Source organism: Suricata suricatta, chromosome X (genome assembly GCF_006229205.1).
Source record: "Suricata suricatta isolate VVHF042 chromosome X, meerkat_22Aug2017_6uvM2_HiC, whole genome shotgun sequence".
NCBI classification, from domain to species: domain Eukaryota; kingdom Metazoa; phylum Chordata; class Mammalia; order Carnivora; family Herpestidae; genus Suricata; species Suricata suricatta.
The window spans coordinates 93,382,487-93,397,925 of NC_043717.1; positions in this window are offsets into that span (position 1 = coordinate 93,382,487).

Genomic DNA, 15,439 nt, shown 5'->3' on the forward strand with positions numbered 1-15,439 from the left:
TCACCCACTTTAATTCCAAAATATGGAATTAAATTGAAAATCAATTTTGGAAATTTCATAAATATGTTGAAATTAAACAATACATTACTAAATAATGGGTCAAAGAAGCATTTGAAAAATGCTTCCAGGTGAATGAAAATGAAGATACAATATACCAAAATCTATGGAATGAAACTAATACAGTGGTAAGAGGTAAATGTATAACTTTAAATACCTACATTATTTTAAAAAGAAAGATAAATCAATAACCAAACTTCCAACCTAAGAAATTAGAAAAAGAACAAACCAAATCCAAAGTTCAAAAAAGAATAATATAGTAAACACTAGAGCAGACATAAATGAATAGAAAAAGATAAAAGCAACAAAATGAAGTTGGTTGTTTGAAAGTATAACAAAATTGATAATACTTTAGTTTAACTGACCAAGAAAAAATGAGAGAGGACTCAAATTACTAATTCCAGAAATAAAAAAGGGGACATTATCGAACAACCTAGAAAAATACAAATTATTATAGGGAATATTACAAACAACCGCATGCCAAACAATTAAATAATTTAGATGAAATAGACAAGTTCCTAAAAAGACACAAACTACTGAAACTGACTTAAGAAGAAATAGAAAAATTGAATATACATATAACAAGTAAAAAGACTGAATCAGTAATAAAAAAGTTTCATAAAGACAACTCTAGCAATCCCTATCAAAATGTCACCAGCATTTTTCACAGAGCTAGAACAAACAATACTAAAATTTGGAAGGAACCACAAAAGACCACAAATAGCCAAAGCAATTGTAAAAAGAAAAACAAAACTGGATGCATCACGATTCTGGATTTCAAGCTATAGTTATTGAGACAATATAGTACTGGCACAAAAACACAGATCAATGGAACAGAATAGAAAACCCAGAAATGGATCCATAACTATATGGTCACCGAATCTTCAACAAAGCAGGAAAGAATATCAAATGGAAAAAAATATCTTCAACAAATGATGTTGGGCAACTGGAATGGCAACATCTGAATGACAGCGACAGAATGAAACTGGACCACTTTCTTACACCATACACAAAAAATAAATTCAAAATTGATGAAATATCTAAGTGTGAGAGAGGAAACCATAAAAATCCTAGAGAAGAACACAGGCAGCAACCTCTTCAACCTTGGCCAGAGCAACTCCTTACTAGACATGTCTCTGGCAGCAAGGGAAACAAAAGCAAACATGAACTACTGGAACTTCATCAAGATAAACAACTTCTGCACAGCAAAGGAAACAATCAACAAAACTGAAAGGCAGCCTATGGAATGGCAGAATATATGTGCAAATGATATATCTGATAAAGGGTTAGTATCCAAAATCTATAAAAAATGTATCAAATTCAGCACCCAAAAAGCAAACAAGCCACGTAAATGGGCAGAAAACCTGAATAGACACTTTTCTAAAGAAGACATCCAGATGATTAACAGACACATGAAAATATGCTCAATATCAGTCATCATCAGGGAAATACAAATCAAAATCACGTGACATAACATCGCACACTTGACAGAATGGCTGAAATTAATAACATAAGAAACAGCAGGTGTTGGCAAGGATGTGGAAAAAGGGGAACCCTCCTGCAGTGTTGGTGGGAATACAAATTGGTGCAGCCACTCTGGAGGTTCCTCACAAAACTGAAAATAGAACTACCCTATGGTCCAGCAATTGCACAATTAGATATTTACCCAAAGGATACAAAAATGATGATTTGAAGGGGTACACGTACCCCAATGTTTCTAGAAATGTTATCAACAATAGTCAAACTATGAAGCGAGCCCAAATGCCCATTAACTGATGACTGGATAAAAAAGATGTGGTATATATGGACAATGGAATATTACTAAGCCATCAAAAAGAATGAAATCTTGCCATTTGCAACAATGTGGATGGAGGTAGAGTGTATTATACTAAGTGAAATAAATTAAAGAAAGACAAATATCATATAATTTCACTAATATGAGGAATTTAAGAAACAAAACAAATGAACATATTGGAAGGGTGAAAGAGGAAAACAAACCACAAGAAAGTGTTAACAATAGAGAACTGACAGTTGAAGGATGGAGGTGGGTGGGGGACGAGCTAGATGGGTGATAGGTATTAAGGAGGGGACTTGTGATGAACAATGGGTATTGTATGTAAGTGAAGAATCACTGAATTCTACTCCTAAAACTAATACTGCACTATATGTTAACTAAATAAAATTTAAAGTAAGAAATAAAATAAAGTAATTTTAAAAAGTAAACCAAAAAAAGACAACTCCAGGCTCAGGAGGCTTATTTGGGGAATTATATCAAACATTTAAAAAAATTAACACCAATACTTCACAAACTCTTCCAAAAACACAGAATAGCAAGGAGCACTTCTTCATGAATTCTATGAGGCCAGAATCAATCTGATACCAAAACCAGACAAAGACATCACAAGAAAACTACAGATCAATATTCCTTATGACTATAGATGCAAAGTTCCTTAACGAAATACTAGCAAGCAGAATACACCAACATATAAATGGATTATACATTATGACCACATGGGATTTAACCCATGGATGCAAGGTCATTTCAACATGCAAAAATCAATCTATCTATTAGGTCATATTAACTGAAGAATGGATAGAAACTCCATGATCACCTCAATGGTCTCAGAAAAAGCTTTGACAAAACTCAGCATACTTTCATGATTTACAACAAATCAATGAGAGTGCTCAGTCAGTTAAGCATCCAACTCTTGATTTCACCTCAGGTCATGATCTCATGGTCATGATATCCAGGCTAGCATCGGGTTCTGACTCGGTGTGGAACATGCTTAAGATTCTTTCACTCCCTCTCTCGCTCTCTGCCTCTCTCTTTCTCTCTGTCTCTCTCTCAAAAATAAAGTAAAATAAACAAACTAGGGCAGTTTTTCATCCCTGAAAAGAGCATCTACAAAAAAATTCATATCACCATATTTAATGATGGAAAGGGTGAAAGCTTTCCTTGTGGTATCAGGAATGGGACAAACAAAAATAATGTGGTCTCACCACATCTATTCAACATTATAGTGGAGATTCTAGTCAAGGCAATTAGGCAAGAAAGAAAGGGAAGAAAAAGGCATACAGATTGGAAAGAAAGAAGTAAAAGTAGCTCTTTTGCAGATTATATGATCTTGCCTCTGTGATTCTGAAATTAAACTTCAGAAGAACATCTCCCACTGTATGTCTAGGTTTCCAGAGGCCTCAAGTAATCTTCAGTTCATGATCCCATGAAGTCTTGCCTTCACATTTCTAAGATGGCCTTCACTACCATTAGCTTCTTCTCTTGTGATCCAAAGCCTAAGAAGGGTACCCAGAGGGAGAATGGCCAAACTTGCAATATAAAGTCCAGAGTTGAGGGGCGCCTGGGTGGCTCAGTAAGTTAAGCATCCAACATCGGCTGAGGTCATGATCTCACAGTTCATGGGTTTGAGCCCCGCATCAGGCTCTGGAGCCTGCTTCAGATTCTGTGTCTCCCTCTCTCTCTGGCCCTCCCCCACTCACACTTTGAGTTGAAGGGGAAGGGGGAGGGGGGGAAAGAAGTGGTGGTGATGGTGGAGGGCACGTACGGGGAAGAGCACTGGGTGTTGTATCAAAAATAAACAAACATTCAAAAATAGTTTAAAAAATAAAGTTCAGAGTTGAGGAAGTGATGCTGAAATCAGGTGTTGATGAAACTGTTGAGTTTCCTCTCTTGAGAAGATAGGACAGAAACTGGGATGATCAGAAATAAGTTGGCAAGCAGAGACAGGCAGGTTGGGGCATGTAGTTGAGAATACAGTGAGAAAGGTGTGATCATCAGAGGCCTCCTTTTATATGAAGCCCATGGTGTGCTATGGGGAAAGGCCAGATGACTTACAGGTGAAAGCCTAAGCATTGAGCTTATGATCTTCTACCTGTAGATCCAGCCTATCATGAAAGTGTACCCAATGTTCTACCAGTCTCTCCTCCTCCTGGTCTAGGAGATTAGGAGAGTTGCTCCCTTTTATCTAAATCTTCATGAACTCTGATCCTGACAAAAGCAGATATGGAAGATGAGTGTATACAAATATATAGTTCAGACTGTATGGCGCTCTCACTGATGCCTAGAGAGGCTCCAGGAAGTATAGGCCTGAAGTATGAATGGAAGATTTCTGTTTTCCTATGTAGTACCCCCTTCTACTTAAAGATTAATGTTTCTATGGACACTACACAAAACCTTACTAAACAATTTGAATACACGGATGAATAGTATAGGCACAGGCTCTGAAGGACCTCCCTACTGGGTAGTAGAGGCAGCTGGTAATACAGCTAAGAACTAGGAATAGGAAATTATTCAAACCACTTCATGAGTGTATACTCTTGACTCACAGGCTTTGTTAGCTGAGCCAATCTAAATCACATACTGGCTCTAATCAGTATATAATTTAAAGGCATTTCTAAGTTTCAAGCAAACTAGTGGCCTCACCTACTTTGGAAAGTGAGAGATCAGAAAAATAAAATTCCACTCTCCTATCGCCAAGGGCTTAACTTTCATCTAAAAATTTCAGTTTGCTCCTCAGCAAAAGTGAGATAATACCCTTACCTCAACAATTACATCACAGAGTTTTCATAAAGATTCAATGAGATTATTTATGTAAAGCCCACTCAGCCTACCTTTCCCAACATAAAGCCACTTAACTATTCTTGTGCCCCATGCAATGGGACTGCCATTGTCAACAGGATAGGAGGTCAGACCCTAAACATTGAAGTATGTCCAACAAATCTCATCTTTAAGATCCTGTGGTTATGAGGTAACATAATACTCATTTCATACATGGTGCTTTCTTTCTATTATATCCCTATATGACTTTTAACTTAAAAATCCCACCAATTATCTAAGCCAAAGGCTATACCGAATGGAATGAATATCTTTTAATCTAAAATCCAAAGACCAAGTTTGTTTGAAGTTCCTATCCTAACTGTAAGATTCCTCCAATTTTGGCCTTTAAAAAATAATAAATGGCATATATTCACTAGAAGGCTACCAAGAGCAGGGCTTTGAGAGTGGTATGTTCCCAGTGCAGGTAATAAAGGAGTGAACTGTCTGTAAAGGACTTATAATAAATAATACTGACTAAAACTTGGTATGCCTTTTATTATCACCATGACCTAAAAATGCTAAACAAAATCAGTGATAAGATATTTCTCTGCTCTGTGGCAGACAACTTTTACCATCTCACTCTTGATTCACCACTGCACTCACTATATTCCAGGAATTTTACAATGTTACTTCATTAGCCTTCACAACAAAACTGGGAAACAATTATTGTCTTTGTTTTACAAAGGAGAAACATTGAAACTCAGAGAGGGTAACTCATGCAAGCTCAAAAAGAGAGGAAATGGTGTAGGCTTGCTTCAGTGTAAAGAAGAATTTTATATAAAGAAAGCTGAATCATTGGCCCCAGAATTTGAGCCAATGTTTATGTAAGTCCATACTCCATACTTTTAACCACTACAAAATACTACCATTGTAGAAAAGAGTCTTTGAGACTTTGAACAGCTTTCTCTGGCATAGGGACAAGAACTGTCTGCCAAGAATGTAAAGGAAGGAGCACTGGACTTGGAGGCAACCAGATCAAGACTGGATTCTGACTCTACCATTAACTAAATGTATGATCCTGGGCAATTCATGTAACCTCAGTGAGCCACACCTTTCAAACTGGAAACTTGTATCTGATGATTAAATTGCTTAGCATTTAGGAAAGTGCCTGGAACATAATAGGCATTCAACAAATGCTAGTTTACTTCCTTAACATTGGGCCACAAAAACTATCTAAGGTTATAGCCAAAGTGCAAATTTGTGCAAATTTATAATTGGTTCTACTGCTCTACAAACAAAGGCTCCATTTCTTTTACCTTCAATTTAATTTTTATCACTTAATTTTTATTTCTAAACCAATAACCTGCAAGGTTTGGATTACCTTGGTTGATCAAAATGATCAAGACCCACTCTTAAAACAGCACAAGATCACAATGCCCTGAGTTGCCTGGAGGGTGGATGATGGACATTTGAATAAAATCCAGGGTCTGTTATAAAACAAGAAAAGGAAGAATGGGTGCTAGGTAGCCATCCAACTATGTCCATTATATTGATGTTTAATATTTAATAGATGCAGGTATTTCTCTCTTCCTCACTACAGACTCTTCCAAAGGTATCTGCCAGACACATCAGTAGTTAGGTTTTTTTTTTTTTTAAAGAAAATCTGAATATGGGATCAAAAACAAAGAATTACTATATTAATTCTAAAGTAGCAGGCCATCTGGAAAAAACAGTAAGTTTATTCTTATTCTGTGAACATCAGAATAGGTGCCTAGGCTGAAATGAAAGTACCAAAGAGTCCTAGTTCAATACAAGGAAGAATGTACAAAGAAATTAAGCTGAACAGGGGCATCTGGGTGGCTCAGTCAGTTAAGCATCTGAATCTTGATTTTGGCTAAGATCATGATCTCACAGTCTGGAGACTGAGCCCTGCACTGGGCTCCGTGCTGAGCGTGGAGCCTGTGTAAGATTCTCTTTCTCCCTCCCTCTGCCCCTCTCCCCCACTCACACACATTCTCTCTAAAATATAAATAAATAAGTAAATAAATAAATAGATAAACAAACAAATAAAGCTGAATATAACTGAAATGGCCTGTTTCATGAGTTAGTGAGCTCCCTGTTATCAGAAGTATCTAAGGACCTACTGAATGACCTCTAAGCATGGATTCTGTAAAGGAGATTTCTCTACCAGGTAGGAGGTTAGAAAAAATGACTAAAAGGTCACTTCCAATTCTTTTGTATTATATTCTATGATGGATCTGTAATTCAGCTCAAAATAAATGACAAAGACCTCTCAACAAACTGATGAAGGCGTGTTGTGAGACAGAAAATCTGTCAATAAGATAGATTAGATTCAGATTTGATGGACAAACAATCAATGAGACAGACACACCTGTGCAATGGAGATGACTGGTGAAGATACTATTGATGAATTCCCAGCAGTGTCCAGTCCAACGAACTAGACACTTTATCTTTTGGGAAGGGAAATTTAGAGGATGCTACCTTACCTCATTCATCCTGTTTGTCCTTGGATTTGCTTTTAAACAGAAAACAAATGAAAATGCTACAAAACTTTCCTGAAGCTTGAGATACTGCATACTCAAATTATTTTCCTTTATTTCACATACTCTGTGCACATCTTAGCTCTTCATCTATAGGGTTGAAACTACATTCTTAAGTAAATTGGTATGAGTTGCTATCTTCATTTACTAAAGTAGGGGTTGTTTATTTTCTATCATATTCCTTTCTAACCCTGTTGCTCATATGGCTATAAACAGTGATTTTATTTCTTACCATTCTGCTTAGTGGAAGCAAAAGTCTCAGATTAAGGCTAAACTGGACTCACATTAGGATGCAAGTCTGTCTGGAAACATTGGTAGAATGATTTGGAGTATCTGTTGGGTTACATTTATATGGGAGACCAAGGAAAAAACTAATCTTAAGCATTTAAATCTACAATTATACTATGGGTTCCACCTATGTACATTAATTTCTCTCCCTTATCTTGCCTTAAGTGTTTTCAAAATTATTTTTATTTACTCTGTTATCAATTTGTTAGTTATACATTCTTTTGTTATTCTTTTAATAGTAATTCTAGAGTATTGATACTCTAAGTGTGGTCTACGGATCTCTGACAGTTCTCGAGACTCTTTCATGGGTCCATCAGGTCAAAAGTCTTTTTATAAAAATAGTAAAAAGTCATTTTCGTCTTTCACTGTGTTGACATTTACACTGATGGTGCAGAAGCAATGGTGGGTAAAACTGTTGCTAGCTTTGCACACATCATGGCAGTAACACCAAACTGTACTAATTATTGTATTCTTTACCACCATGCACTTGAAGGGGAAAAGTCAGTTTCATTTAAGGATGTCTTTGATGAAGCAGTCAATTTTATTAAATATCAACCCTCTAATGCACATTTTTCTTAATATTCTCTGTGACAAAATGGGAAATAAATATAAACTATGTCTGATGCATATTAAGGTATGATGGTTGAATCAAGGGAAAGCATTGTGCATATGTTTGAGTTGCAAGTCAACCTAGCCTGTTTTTCATAAAATGTATTTTTCAATTGAATGAATGAGAGAGGGGTGCCTGGCTGACTCATTCAAGAGAGCATGTGACTCTATATCCCAGTTCATGAGTTTAAGCCCCATGTTGCTGTGTGTGGAGCTTATTTAAAAAGGAAAGAAAGAAAGAATGAGATAAAAACTATGGTTTATTCAGACTTGAGTATTTTGCAGATACTTTCTCAGAAATTAACAAGTAGAGCCTATTATTTCAAAGGACACATCTGACAGCGTATATTGGCAATGGTCAAATTCAAGGTTTCAAGCAAAAACTGGAATTTGGTAAAACAAGATATCCACTACAGTGAGCATGAGAGCTGCCCAATACTTTTACAGACTTGTAATGAGAATCGTGGTACTATTAGCTAATGTAAATTTTATGATACTATATACTAAATTGTGTCAACATTGGAAAGATCTATATAACTCCAGGAATCACTCTTTCTTCAAATGATTAAACTAGTGCAGGATGTTAACAAAATCATGCCTGGGTTAAAAAAAATCCATTAAAAGGACAAGAAAGAACAATAGATTTCAGTGTAATAGAGTGTGCAAAATTCAATGATATGGCTTCAGATTCAACACTGTAACTAAATACCACTTATTGAATTTTGGTGTTGTATCTAAGGTGCCTATCCATGGTTTTCTCAAGAGCCCATTAAAATATTCCTTTTCCCAACTAAATCTGTGCTTGAGGTCATATTTTTTTCAGTCTTCAACAAAGTCAATAATTGGTGATCCTTGGAAAGTAGCACACTGCAGAGGGCATGGAAGCTCCACACCCCTTTCCACATACCCTGCTCTATGCACTTCTTCCATCTGGCTGTTTCTGAGTTATATCCTATTACAATAAACCACTAATCTAAATAAATTTTTGGACATCAGCAAGATGGTAGGACAGGAGTTTCCTGACTTTCCCTCCTCCCAAGGATGCACCAAATATTCAACTACACACGGATAGGTTCTCTCTGAGAGAAATCCAGAAACTAGTTGAGTGACTCCTGAACATCAAGCAACTGAGAAAATATGCACACTGAAACAAGCAGAAAAAGGTGAGACACGCTATTGCTATAAAATACACCCCAGGAACAGCACCTTACAATAGAGAGTAAACTCCCAACTCCAAGTTTCTCTCCAAAGACCAAAGGTTTTGGACCACACATCTAGCACCACCAACTATTAAGGTTGCCACCTGAGGGACTGGTTCCCAAATCACCTAGCTCAGAGAGCCAATGCGGCATGGCACTCACAAAATTAAACAAAGACACAATTTTGAAATGGCATACAAGCATTCACCACAACTATCCCCCCAGCACATTATATAGGGAGAAATGCCAACCTCCATTTCTCCCTGGAATGGGTTTGACTTACAAACATTCCCAGGTGCAGTCCAAGGGTCCTGCTTCTAATCAGCCTGTATCTAGGTGCTGATGGGTATCCTCCCAGGAACCCAAAAGAGCCTGGAGGCACTTTCCCTGCCTTCTACTTATGGCTGGTACAAACAGTGAAACTAAGCCTTCAACTTCACCCTGGAAAGAGCTTGTCCACATAGCGACTGCCCCAATGTTTACAGCTGCCATACAGGGGACAGGCCTACAAATTGCCTAGCTCTGAGAGCCAACAGCGCTTGAAATTTGTGACTAACCCAGGACCACATTAATCCAAGATGAAATTTTTAAATGTGTATATGAGCAATTCCCACAGCAATCGTGCCTGGGCTCATTGTAGAAGAAATAGGTTAAAATACCAATCCCCCAGTTTCTCCCTAGAAGGAGTCTGACTACATACATTCTCACTGCAGTGTGAAACCCCAGCTTCTAATCAGGGTGCTGACTGGGATCTTCCCAGGAGCCTGACAGAGTCAAAAGGCATTTCTCCTGACTTCTTCCTCTACTTTGCTCCAACAATGAAACCAAGCCTCCAGCTTCTCCCTAGAAGGAGCTTGTCCACACATGGAAAACCAGACTTTTATGGCTAGCTTTGAGCACTGATGGGGCTTGGCACTTGTGAGTCCCCTGGGAACACATTAAACTAAGAGATGGTTTTACACAGAAGTGAAAGCACTTCCCGTGGCTATTCTCTTGGGCTGAACACCAAGGGAACAAGCAGAATGTAATTCCAACTTCTCTCCGGAAGAGACTTGACAGCATAGTTTCCCAACTACTGCTAGAGGATCATGCATCTCATTTGCCTGCATGTAGCAGTTTAAGAAGCACCTAATTAGTGGTCACCTGGGAGCCTGAATGGGTGTATGAGAATTCTCTAAATCTTTTTCCTTCAGCTTGTCCCAATGATAAAGCCAAGTCTCCAGCTCTTCCCTGAAAAGAGTTTGTCCACACATTTACAAAACTTCTCAACAAAATACTAGCAAACATAATTCAACAGCACATTAAAATGATCATGCACCATGATCAAGTGGGAATTATTCCTTAGATGCAAGAATAGTTCAATATATGCAAATCAACCAATGTGATACACATTAACAAAACAAAATACAAAACCACATGATCATCTCAAAAGATGCAGAAAAACATTTGACAAAATTCAACATGCTCGCATGATAAAAATTCTCAGCAAATTAGGTACAGAAGGAATGTACCTTAACAAAATAAAAGTCACATATGACAGGGGCGCCTGCATGGCTCAGTCGGTTCAGTGCCTGCCTCTTGGTTTTGGCTCAGGTCATAATCTTGCAGTTCATGGGTTTGAGACCCACATTGGGCTTTGTGCTCAGAGTGTGGAGCCTGCTTGGAATTTGTTCTCTCTGTCCCCTGTCTGCTCCTCTCCTGCCTGTGCGCTGTCTCTCTCTCTCTCTCTCTCTCTCTCTCTCTCTCAAAATAAATGAATAAACTGAAAAAATGTCTAAAAAAGGTCATACATGACAAGCACATGGCTAACATCATACTCAATCGTGAACAGCTAAAAGTTATTCCTCTAGGGGCGCCTGGGTGGCTCAGTCGGTTGAGTCTCTGACTTCAGCTTGGGTCAGATCTCACGTTTGTGGGTTCGAGCCCCGCGTCAGGCTCTGTGCTGACAGCTAGCTCAGAGCCAGGAGCCTGCTTCCAGTTCTGTGTCTCCTTCTCTCTCTGCCCTTCCCCCTCTCATGCTCTGTCTCTCTCTGTATCAAAAAATAAATAAAACATTAAAAAAAAAGTTATTCCTCTAAGATCAGGAACAAGACAAGAGAGCTCTCTCTCACAATGTTTATTCAATATAATACTGGAAGTCCTAGTGAAAGCAATTAGGAAAGAAAGGAAAGAAAGGAAAGAAAGAAAGAAAGAAAGAAAGGAAGAAAGGAAGGAAGGAAGGAAGGAAGGAAGGAAGGAAGGAAGGAAGGAAGGAAGGGAGGGAAGGAAGATCATCCAAATTAGAAAGGAAAAAGTAAAATGGTCTTTCCAGATGACATGATTGTATACATAGATATTCTTAAAGCCTTTACCAAAAAATTCTGAGAATAAACAAATTTAGCCAAGTTGCAGAATATAAAATTAATGCATAAAGTTTAGTTATGTTTCTATATACTAATAATGAACTATATGAAATAGAAATTAAGAAAAAATCCCATTTACAATAGCATTGAAAAGACGAAAATACATAATAAACTTAAGCAAGGAAATGAAAGATCTATACCCTGAAAACCATAAGACATGGATGAGAGAAACTGAAGAAAACACAAACAAATGAAAATATATTCCATGTTCATGGATTAGAAGAACTAATATTATTAAATGTCCACACTACCCAAAGCAATCTCTACATGTAATGCAATTCCTATCAAAATTCCAATGGAATTTTTCATAGAAATAGAAAGAAATCTTAAAATTCATATGGAACTACAAAAGACCGTGAATAGCCAAAGCCAAAACAAAGCTGTAAGAATTACACTTCCTAATTTCAAAGTATACTGCAAAGCTATAGTAACCAATATAGTGTGGTACTGGAATAATGATAGACACATAGACCAAGGCATGGAATACAGAGCCCAGAAATAAACCCATATTTATACAGATCTTTGACAAGGGCACCATGAATACACAATAGGGAATGGATAGGCTCTTTAATAAACGGTGTTGAGAAAATTGAACATTTACATGTAAAAGAATGAAATCGGTTCCTTATCTTACACAATACTAAAAAATAAACTCAAAATGAATTAAAGAGATGCCTAGATGACTCCTAATTTTGTCTCAGGTCATGATCTCATGGTTCATGAGATGGAGCCCCGTGTCAGCATAGGCCCTGCTTGAGATTCTCTCTCTCCTTCTCTCTCTGCCCCTCCCCTGCTTGTGCTCACACACACACTCTTTCAAAATAAATAAACATGAAAAAAAAGACATAAATGTAAGACATAAAACTCCTAGAAGAGGGGTGCCTGGGTGGCTCAGTCGGTTAAGCACCCTACTTCATCTCACATCATGATCTCATGGTTCGTGGGTTCAAACCCTGGATTGGGCTCTGTGCTAACAGCTCAGAGCCTGGAGCCTGCTTTGGATTCTATGTCTCCCTCTCTCTCTGCCCCTGCCTACTCATGCTATCTCTCTCTCTTTCAAAAATAAAAATAAACATTAAAATTTTTTAAAAAATAGACTCCCAGAAGAAAACACAAGGACAGAGCCTCTTGATATGGTTCTCGGCAATGAGTTTTTGAATATGATACCAAAAGCAGAGTCAATACAATAAAATATTAATAAAGAGGAACACATCAAACTAAAAAGCTTCTGCACAGCAAAAGAAACAATCAGGAAAATGAAAGGATAATATACACAATGGGAGAAAAATTTGCAAAGCATTTATCTGATATGGGGTTAATATCCACTATCAATAAGGAAACGAAAAAAACAGAAAACCAGACTGTGGTTACAAGAATGGCAAACAATCACATGAAAACATGTCCAACATCATTAACCATTAAATAACTATAAATTAAAACAAGAAAGAGATACTGCTATGTACCTATTAGGATGGCTCAAATAAAAATTTCTAATACCAAATACTAGCAAGGATGCTAAGCCAGTGAAACTCTTAAAAATTGCCGGTGAGAATGCTTTAATATATATGGTATAGCCACTCTGGAATACAATCTGGCAGTTTCTAATGCAGTTAAACATGCACCAATGTATGCCTTAGCAGTCCCTATGTTCACAAACAACCACAGACTTGAACATTTATAGCAGGCTTATTCATAATAGCCAAAAACTGGAAATAATTCAAATGTCCTCTACTGGGTAAATGGAGGAACAAACTGTGGTAAGTACAACTATACCATGGAATCTACTCCACCATAAAAGGAACAAGCAAGGGGAACCTGGGAGTCTCAGTTGGTTAAGCGCCCAAATTCAGCTCAGGTCATGATCTCATGGTTTGGGAGTTTGAGCTCTGCATCAGGCTCTGTGCTGTGAGCTCAGACCCTGGAGCCTGCTTCAGATTCTGCATCTCCCTCCCTCTCTCTGGCCCTCCCCCACTTGAGATCTATCAAAAATAATAAAAAATAAATTCTAAAAAATTAAAAGAAAGAAAGAAGCATGAACAGACACTTCTCCAAAGAGGACATCCAGATGGCCAACAGGCACATGAAAGGATGCTCAGTGTCACGCATCATCAGGTAAATACAAATCAAAACCAAACTGAGATTGTACTTCACGTAGGTCAGGATGGCTAAAATGAAGAAATCAAGAGACTACAGATGCTGGCAAGGGTGTGGAGACACGGGCACTTTCCTACACTGTTGGTGGCAATGTAAACTGGTGCAGCCGCTCTGAAAAACAGTGTGGAGGTTCCTCAAAAAATTAACAGTAGAACTCCCCCATGACCCAGCAATAGCACTGCTGGGGATCCACCCAAGGGATACAGAAGTGCTGAGGCATAGGAGCACATGTACCCCAATGTTCATAGCAGCACTGTCAACAATAGCCAAATAATGGAAAGAGCTTAAATGTCCATCAACTGATGAATGAGTCAAGAAGATGCGGTTTATCTATACAATGGAGTACTACATGGCATGAGAAAGAATGAAATCTGGCCATTCGTAGCAACGTGGATGGAACTCGAGGGTGTCATGCTAAGTGAAATAAGTCAGGCGGAGAAGGACAGATACCATATGTTTTCACTTATAAGTGGAACAAGAGAAACTTAGCAGAGGATCATGGGGGAGGGGAGGGGGAAAAAAGTTCAGGAGAGGGAGAGAGGCAAACCATGAGAGAGGATTGAATACTGAGAACAAAGTGAGGGCTGATGATGGTGGGGGACAGGGGAAGGGGGGTGATGGGAATGGAGGAGGGCACTTGTTGGGATGAGTGCTAGGAGTTATATGGAAACCAACTTGATAATAAACTATAGAAGAAGAAAAAAAAAACAAAAAGGAAAAAAGAAAGCCTGTGCTTGGAATAAAGAAATCAGTTTTGCTCAGGAAATTAATGTGGACCCAGCATGGTCTGAAGTATATGCTTCTGTCTTAAAATAAGCAAAAGAAAAATGGAAGCCACATAAAAGATGGACTGATTTAAGGTAAAGGATAAGAAAAATGCCTTTTTAAAAAAGGCTGAATAGAGGAGCCTTGGGTGGGTCAATTGGTCAAGTGTCTGACTTTGGCTCAGGTCATGATCTTGTGGTTTAGAAGTTCAAGCCCCGCACTGGGCTCTGCACTGACAGTCAGAGCCTGGAGGCTGCCTCAGATTCTGTGTCTCCCTCTCTCTGCCCCTCCCCTGCTTACACTTATCCCTCTCTCTGAGAAAACTAAATAAAAATTTAAAAACATTTAATGCTGAATAAAAATACAGTTTAGAAAATAAAAAGATTTTTAATGGGGCACCTGGGTGGTTCTGTCAGTTAAACATTGGACTTCAGCTCAGGTCATGATCTCATGGTCTACAAGTTTGAGCCCTGAGTTGGGCTCTGTGCTGACAGTTCAAAGCCCGGAGCCTGCTTGGGATTCTGTGTCTCCCTCTCTCTCTGACCCTCCCCCACTCTCTCTCTCTTTCTCGAAAATAAATAAACATTAAAAAAATTCTTTTAAATAAATAAAATAAAATAAAAAAGTTGAGCTCTTAGGAGATAAACAATTTATATTTATATACATAAACATGTATTTATGTATACTTGTACATAATATATATTATTTAGAATCACCTTGATACCCAAGCCAGACAGGGACCCAGCCAAAAAAGAGAACTACAGACCAATATCCTTAATGAATACAGATGCAAAAATACTCAACAAGATACTAGCAAATCGAATTCAACAGCATATAAAAAGAATTATCCAC